We start from the raw sequence: 9,284 nt of genomic DNA on the forward strand, positions 1-9,284 counted from the left end.
GTGGTTGTTCTACCATGAAGAATCAATAGATTTTAAACATAAAACAACAATTTTAAACAAACTTTTGGCCATATTAGCTACACAAATATCCTGTAAAGGATCTGGATCTACACATCATGTTAAAATGGATCTGCGATGCAGAGCTTGCAGCAATCAACCACTAAAACTTTTCAAAAGCTTTCCTCCAGTCAAAAACAAGACTCTAGGAACAATTTTTGTTCCTCACACACATGGATACACCTATCCACTAATTTTTCCAACCTAATTCCTGGCTGATCACCTTCCAAATCAATTTTGGCTTTGCCCAAAATCACTTTTCCTACTAGGCTTACCAATTCATATAGCCTATCTAACTCTGACTTTGAATTTAACACAGTTCTTCAGCAAATACTCTGGGATTTTCTACTCAATGTTAGACTCCCTTCAGCATTTCACAGGACCCCAACAGATTCTGGAAATAACTTAGTTCTGCGCCCCCAAACTTCACTAAGTCACCTAGTCCTAATTGGCCATATTAGTCTAGGGCTAGTGATGGAATGGCTAAGGAGGGTTCCCAAGTCCAAAATCCTTCTAAGTTATCCTATACTGCTTCTTCACACTCCAAAACCACCTTCGAATTCATCAGCAATACTGAATCTCTGACTATCTAAGCCCGATCTGTCAATCTTAATCAAGCACATGACCATGCTTGATTTAGGGCCGGCTCAAATGTTCCCTTCTCCTTATCAGATCTCCTCCATCTCCTAGCATCATCAACAGTACAGTCCTAACTTGCATTTCTCCAAGTTTGAGTAAATTCGATTGGAGAAAACACAAGTTAGGAAGACATGACAGCGTTATCTGCAGAAACTGGGTTGTCTTGTGTAGTGCCTCTCCCATTTGACTTTTGTAAGTCGTCTTGATGGATGCAACCTTGATGATCTTTTGTTGTGATGGATCATGATTGTGACCCTGAGTGGTCTACATCGTTGAGGTCTTTGGATTTATGTTTCTTTATCAGTTGCGTTGATTATGCTTTTGACTGATCTTTGAGATTATGATGTGATTTTTGGTTCACTGAGGTTTGTGCCAGTGGTTACCAGGATCGATGCGGTATCATGAGGTTGTTCTATAATTACCCTGAGATGTGTGCAGAGATTGCACTGTGTACTATTACCATGCTACACTGGACTAGGTTCCTGTAGCAGTGGTTAGTCATGTTTATGACTATGTTCGTTTACATGCTTTAAGTGCCTTATTAAATGCATTAATGATTAGAAATGGATTATTCTGGTTGGATTCTTTGGTTATGTGCTGCGGACATCTACCTTGTTATATTTTTGATTAGAGAGATATTTGTTACTCATGTTATGTTTTACATTTGAGATGACCTGAGGGTCAAATGTTACTCTTTGATTCCAGTATCATAGATATTAGACTACTGTGTTGTTCAGTTAATCATATTGCATGATGATGCCATTTTGAGATGACAGTGTGTTTTATGATGTTATCTGGTTATCTAGTATTTGGACATACCTCTGATTTCGCTATATGATGGATTTAATGCTATGGTTATTTACTTCATTCATGCGTTGCTATGCCTTTTGCGAACGTGAGTGATGTAAATAGATTATTTTAATATAATTAATTAAATGGTTAAATTAGGTGATTCAATGCATTTATTGCTTCGGCTATGTTATTATATGCAATTGCACTTGATCGTGTTGTTTAGTGTGCAGGGTTTATATCCCTGGCAGTGGCACATGGAGTTAGTGATTCAGCCGTTCATATTTTACCAATGTCGTCCTTGTATGGTCGATGCATCCTTAATTAAATGTTTAAATTAAACCTTTCAGTGATTATTAAATCCGAATTCATTTGTGTTATGTGATTAGACCAGTAAGCATGTCTGTGTATTTAGAGGTTCGCATTGTCGCAAAAGTTGTTAAGGAGATTTATGTGTTTTTGGGTTTTCGGGCTTTTTAATTGATTTATTTTAATTTCTGGCAACTTTGCCATAGATGAATTCCTATTTATAAGAATAGTCTATTTTCGTTTGGGTCGATTCGGGGTTTATTCGGATTGGCTGGTTAAATGCCCTAATCGATTATTCACCCTAAAAGTGAATAAGTATCCAAAAAGGAATTTAATTCCTGACTTCTCACTTTCAAATTGGAAAGTTGGCGAGTAAAACCCAAAAATCCTCTTCATGAGAATTTACTGTTTTGTTTGTTGTGGGAGCTACAGGCATGGGATCGTCGCGAGGTCGAGCTCGTTGGATCCAGCTCGGGGAAACCTTGGATTGCCGCGATTTTCAGCTACTTCTGTGAGATATTTATTTTATGGTTCAGATTCCCGTTTTGCCCTTTTGGCTGTGAGGTAGGGCTTTCTCGTTTTATTGTTTTTGCTCTGTTTCAGCTTCTGTTTTTGGTAGCCATTTGTTTGGAGGCTGAGAACTAGTGTTCCCCTCTGTTTCTGTATGTTAGTTCTACCCGGTTGGGCGAGTATGAACATTTCCCTATTTTTTGGGATGAGTGTTTGGGATTTTATGCTGTTATGCTGGCTGTTTTTTCATACGGTGTCCGATTCCATTTATTTTTGGATTTTTGGAGTTTTTGAACCCAAAGGCCAAATGGGTTTTAATGTTGAAGTTTTTCCAAAATTTGAGATTTTTACCTCATTTTGCGTGCTGCCCTATTTTCTCGAGTTTTCTTGGCACAATGTGGGTCGTGGACTTGGATGATCCGTTTGGATATCAGTCAGACCACTTTTGCACTTTTATGTTACATTGGGATGCATGTTGCATCCGTACTCCCAACATTGTGTTCGGTTGAGTGATGTTATACTTGTTGTTATTGTTTCTTTTAGACCTTTGCTTTTGTTCGTGAACGCTAGGATTCGTGTAGAATCCATACTCTCGGATTGAGGCCGGTTGAGTGAGTTCACGATGTTTGGTCTTGTTACATCATTGGGATTCGTGTAAAATCCATACTCTCGGATTGAGGTTGGTTGAGTGATTTCATGATGTATGATTTTATTGGCTTGGGATTCGTGTAGAATCCATCCTTCCTATGTTGCTTTCAGTTGGGTGTTTTCTTTGCATTGTGTTCTCATTCCTGTCCTTGTGTTATGATCTTCGTGATGGTGGTGTGCCACACACGAGTACGTCTGCGTACATTTGTCGAGTGACTTGCGAGGCTCGATCTTCCATGGTACTTTCGGAAGTTATGATCATTGGGGTTGGGATGGGACTATGCATGCCCACGGGCACTTGTCGTAGGATGAGCATGGGTAGGGTAGGGTAGCATATGGAGGGGCTTCTATCTTGCAAGCTGGTGACTATTCCCCGGTTGGCAGAAGAAGTTTTATATAAGTGATAATTAAATTAAAACTTTGGGTGATAATAAATACAAGATAATTAAAATGTGTGGGTTGTGCGCCTTCTGTTGAGAAGAGTAGATGCCCTAGGTTGTGTGCCTTCTGTCGAGAAGAGTAGCTGCCCTGGGTTGTGCGCCTTCCGTCGTGAAGAGTTGCTGCCCTAGGTTGTGCGCCTTCTGTCGAGAAGAGTAGCTGCCTATACTAGCTTGGGCTTTTGGATGCCAAGCAACTCTCCATGATGTCAGCCCCTACTTAGCAGTCTTTTGAGTGTCTGACCAGGACCTGTACTCCTTGCATTGTCTTAGGTTCTTGGTTCAGCCATCATACTGTCTAGCATGAGTGTTAGCCATGGATGTTCTTTTGTGTGTTTGTGGTTGGATCATTATCTCTATCAGCACGGCAGGTGTGGACCTACGGGTGCCACGTGGTTGGGAGGCGTAGCTACCTTCACCACTGCTAGGGACTGGTGTACAGAGACAGTCTCTTATCCTAGTGCGACCGTTGCTGGATGCTTTCACTTGGTACTTCGGGTTCCGGAGTATGCTTTCTTGTGATTTATGCTTTCATTGGAATGCTTGTATATCATGTTTAGATGATGTTATTTTATTTGGCGCATTCCCTTATTATGATGTTTAGCATATGATTAGATGCTGTGAATTATTGTATTAGCATATCTGTTGCTTATTGTTGTTTAGCATGTGATAGGTGATGTTATCTACTGTAGGATTATCTTATGCGTTATCACTAGCATGTTAGATTTCCTTATGCTTATATTGTTGCATGTTTTTAGTAGTGATATCCCTATTACGACAGTACTGACGATTTGGTCGGTGGCTTGGGATATTACGCGCGGGGGATGGCTAGGATCCACGATGGTCTTATGATGCTATTGACGGTTGGGAGGAACCGCGTACTTAGTTTGGTTGTTTTGTTCCTGAGATGTATTTCTATACATTGCGATGTTGCTTTTGTTCTCTGCGATGTTTTATTCAGTGTGTTTTTTGATGCTATAGTTTAGATGGTTTGATGTTCTTCTTTCTATGTTTTTCTTGCACTCGAGTGTTCATTCCTCGAGCCTTTGTGGATCCGATACTCCCTGGTGTGGAGGTTCTTTGCTCTATTTTGGTCCTTTTTGCTTCTAAGAGTGTTTTCGTGTTTCTATGGGCGACATTTGTTCAGCATTACTCAAGAAGTGTCGTACGACACTGGAAGAGTGTCGCACGGCTTTATGAGAAATGTCGCGCGATACTTTTCCAGTATCGCACGCCTTCTTGAGAAGTGTCGCATGCAGTAAGGGAGAAGTGTCGCCCTCCCTTAGTAAAAAGTGTCGCACAGTTTTTGTGAAAAACCTGCGCGTGCCATCAGCGGGCACTTTTCTTCGTGATCCGATCTTTTTGAGAGTAGTTTTGGATACCCTTTTGGGCGTTCTTCGAGCCTATGCTGTTGCATTTTGAATGCTGTTGATTTCTCTTGAAATCGAGTTTTCATGTTTCTGTTTTAATCTGTTGGGGTTTAAAATATATCGTTTAAGTATAAGTTCTTGTACTTAAGATATATTTTAATATATGCGACAAATCGTTTGAGATAGGTTTCAAACCTCTCGGAGATAAGTTATGGATTCTAGGAAATTTCAGGGCTTCAGAAATCCAGACTTAGCCAATTTTCAAGGCTTTAGGATTTCAGGCTTAGCCAAATTTCGAGATTCTGCATTTTACCCCAGCTTGGTGTTTTGTTGTTGAGTTGTCATTTCTTGTGCCCTCATCTTGTTGTGGTGGTTGTTGGCTTTTGTTTGGGTGTGTCAGTTGGGTAGTGGCGTTCGGAGATTCGTTGGTTGCCGGGAGTGTGTTGAAGTCTTCCGTTGCGATCTTTGTGATCCCTGTATGATGTTGTCTTGTGCATTCATACTTGTAATATATATATATATATATATATATATATATATATATATATATATATATATATATATATCTTGTCTTGATTTGAATCCTTGTTTCCAAGGATCTCCGGGCGGGGCATTACATCTTGGGTCACGAGAACAAAACTTACAAAACTTTCAAATGAATGAACCCAAATAGCGTCAAACAAAAACAGAATTGTTCTACATTCGTGCCTTTCATAGAATCAAACACTCTGCAATCCCAACCCGACTGTATAGGCTGTACGGGTGTTTGCAATACAAAATTTCCAGAAAATAAGGGAATATTTATTGTTTAACTCTGAGCCGTGTTCTACATACTTTTCTGAGAAAAATTGTGTGTCATATAAATGATCACACATCATATAAATGACTCATAGCCGTTGGAAGCCTTCCAAGGCCGTTGGCAACTAATTTGCAATTGTTCCTCCTGCCCGAGCAGTTTTCCAAGGTGTTATTTTGGTTCTCGAAGTTACCGTTAAGCCCTACAATTGCACAACTAAAACATTTTAAAGGCATTACAAAACAAAAAACTACACCTATCATGACTCTCGGGTTACAATTTGGTCACTTGGTTTATAACCACACCAAAGTGCCCTGTACCCTTACAGCTGAGTCTCTTATTTCAAGTATGGTTAAGAAAACTCTTTTCTATTATTTTAACCTTCTAGACATCTTGAATTTATGCCTAAGAGTTTCAGGTGCCCTGCACCAATCTGATAGTACTTCCAACAAAATTCAAAATATTCTTGGATTTTAATATTGATCTCATGGTACTTATAGCACGATTCATAACATTCTCTTTCAACTAATAAATTCACTAGTAAGGTAATTTCAAGAATATACAGAAACGAAATACCTCTTCTCCCCAATAGCATTGAAGGCTGGATAAAATCAATGAAACACATATCTCGTCAGGGCTCAAATCATATGCTTTCCACCCAATAATTTCAAAATGGTGGTCTTCCTGCTTCATTTGTGCCCGCCAGAAGACAACGATCACCGGGAAAATAAGATTCTCTGTGATATGAAGTAGTTTAGTTTGCAAATTAAAGATGGTAGCAGACATATCTTCTAAATGCATTAATATGTTTTTTTCCCTGTTCTACAATTATATGCACCCTAGAGTACGAAGAATTGCATGACTCCTTTGCATGCCACAAACAAGCACTGCATGCCAGCTATTTTGCTTCATAATACCCAGAGCCCTTTGGTTTTGCCAAATATGATCTGCAGCTCCAAATTTCTCTGCAACAATCTCTAAAATTGTGCATTCTCTTGCATTGGTCGTTGTGAAAGTTCTGCAACTGACTTGAGTGCTAATAAAAGTTTAGCAAAATCATTCCTTCCTAAACAGTGAGCTACTTAAACCCTGAAAACATTATTAACAAGGTTTTTAATTGTTATGTTTGCAATGTAATTGGTCAATAGGAAGAAGATTAATCAACGCTTAACTAGGAGCCTCAGCAATAGTTCCATGGCAGGAACTAATAAGTGATTGTTCATATTGAACAAATACTCCTAGTCCAAGATTAAGATACTAGGAAGAAAAGAGTGGACAACTCTTGTTTATTTCCTAACTATTTAGAATATAAAGCCTTTGATTTTGCAAGTGCAAATTCAGAGCTGCAATAATGTAACTTCAATGGTCATTTTCCCAAGCAATGAAATGTATGCTTGTCATTGCCACTATATTTGGGCAGGTGCTTCTCCTATACAAGGAGTTCAATTAGATACACTCAACAAGATTTATATTTGCCTTCTACTTAATATGTCCTTACAGGTATACTGTCCATAGAAATATGTTTCCTCGATCACACACGAGTCTTTATGGCTACATCAAATAAGTGGCAGCTTGAATACCAAAAGATTATAGTAAAGAATAGCTGATCAACTCTCACCAAGTTGGACTTTAAATAGTGGATGCTAAGAATGATAAAAGAGGAGCTTTGAGTGTGAGAGGACAATAATAAGATAGTTTTCCAGTTACAATTGAAGTTCTATTGATATTTACAATTTTGGCCAGAATTTTACCCAATTTATTAAGAGGCTGAACAATTAATGATCCAGGGGCTGTTTTTTTTTTTCGCTAGAATTTCCACTTTTGTAGGAATTTTACATAGTAAACATAAAATGTACCATGTGCGCATGAGTAAAAGATTATTGAGACACCAACATGAATGAGATGTAAAGAATGTGAAAACATAACGAATGCAAAAAATGAAAACCACGAACTTAATATGCGAACTGTTTGACGAAATGTTTGAGAGAAACATTCTCTAGTTTTAATAGCATCATCCAAGCTTGATTCCCTCTACCTCAAAAATAGGTAAATGTGTTTCAATAGTGGATCCTCGTGACATTTACCAGGAAATCACATATTCATTCTCCAAGCGGCTTCCAACAAATCATCACTATACACAATATGCAATCATGACATATCAAGAGGTAATAGTTTATTGAACTGGCATTTCAAACCATTTGTGTACAGTCTGAAAGAGCATCTCCAAATTCAACATTTAACAGAATCTTCCCCATTTTTCCTTGATGCACGTCTGTAATTTGTTCCAGTCGCCTTTTCACCAAATCATCTATTGCAAATTCTGTATCGGCCATGTTACATGAAATACCAATTTGGAGGCATTTTGTCAAACAGTTGACGTGTCTTCTATGCGTCCATATTTTGCTATTATATCTGCCATATCATTTGTAACCTTGACATTGAACCAAAATCTATTCTCTTTATGTTTCGATGGATGTCCATATGTTGTTCTCAAATTCCCATTCTAGCTCATACAAACAGGGTATTGACAATGGTTGTAAAATTTGATTTTGAGCTTTACGCATATATATCCTTGAAAAAAAATTCACATTCAGAAAACATATCCATGAGAGCACATTTCTCTAAATATTTCTGAAAAATAGTTTGCATCTATAGATCCAATAAGTGTTATTACTATTTTTCTAGAGATAACGATTTTTAAAACTCTAGAAAATACTGTAAACTATAAGTAAAATCTGTACCAAAATTTAGGGTTTCCACCATGATGATGCCAGATTTCTGAAACATTTCTTGAACTGAATTTGAAGGTGGGAAATTGGGGAGGTAAATGCTTAAATTCCAAGGTGGGAGAGATTTGTAAGAAATGTTTCTCACTCTTTCATTAACTTCAATAGGCATTGTACATAATGCTCGATTTGGGACAACACATCTTCTGCAAGATCTTCCAAATTACATGCTTCACGACATAGAAAATCCTCCATTCTTTGCAACTGTCTCTCACTTTTCGAATCAATTCAATATCTTAGAGATGGTTTAAATCCAACCAATCGAATTCGTAGTTCCAGAAGCTTTGAAATGCCAATAACACGAAAATCACCATTCTCCTTACTCGATTGAAGATTGAAATCATGGGATAAAATATGCATAAGCTCCTGATTTTTAGTCGATCTAGGTTTTCATTATTTGATAAAAGTGGAATATTTTAGGTTTCCGTAAGATCTCGCAGTAACTTGCATTTTACTAATTATTTATGGTTTCCTTATGGCTTGTAATTTTTATAATAATTAAATTATATTTTTTTTAATAATATTTTTGTAACTTTCACATTTTAAATATTATATAAATGTTTTCCATTTAAAATTAGATTAGGTTTAAGTCTTTGGATTAATATTTTGAAATTTATTATGAAGGTTTGTTTTAGTTAATTAAAATCAAAAGCAAAAATTAGAAATTTCATTCTAAAATAAGTATGAAACTCACTACGACTTAAAATTCACATAAACTTAGTCTAAGATCAATATGTCATGTACAATAGCACATTTATTATAACATAAGAGTCAGATTGAGTTTTGTTTGGATGATTAAAAATCTTGAAATTTATTCGAAGATATCTAGAATATATGAGAGAGACACATCATTATTTATGGCTAGGATGTTCTTTTCCATGCTCATAATACATTTAAATTTTGAACTTGGCAAAAAAGTTCATAGCAAGACAAATTGTAATAT

The 9,284-nt window shown here is 37.2% G+C and overlaps 1 long non-coding RNA gene across 1 annotated transcript; it reads right to left on the reverse strand.

Moving 5' to 3' along the window:
* Positions 1–7,482: 7,482 nt before the first annotated feature.
* Positions 7,483–8,773, reverse strand: LOC149543021 (uncharacterized). Its single transcript, XR_016355207.1, has 2 exons — positions 8,297–8,773; positions 7,483–8,126 (listed from the first exon to the last, which is right to left on the reverse strand). It is a non-coding gene; the product is annotated as an uncharacterized LOC149543021 (long non-coding RNA).
* Positions 8,774–9,284: the final 511 nt, after the last annotated feature.

This window comes from Cupressus sempervirens, chromosome 8 (assembly GCF_028749045.1).
Source record: "Cupressus sempervirens isolate cs-2001-9-10 chromosome 8, ASM2874904v1, whole genome shotgun sequence".
NCBI lineage: Eukaryota > Viridiplantae > Streptophyta > Pinopsida > Cupressales > Cupressaceae > Cupressus > Cupressus sempervirens.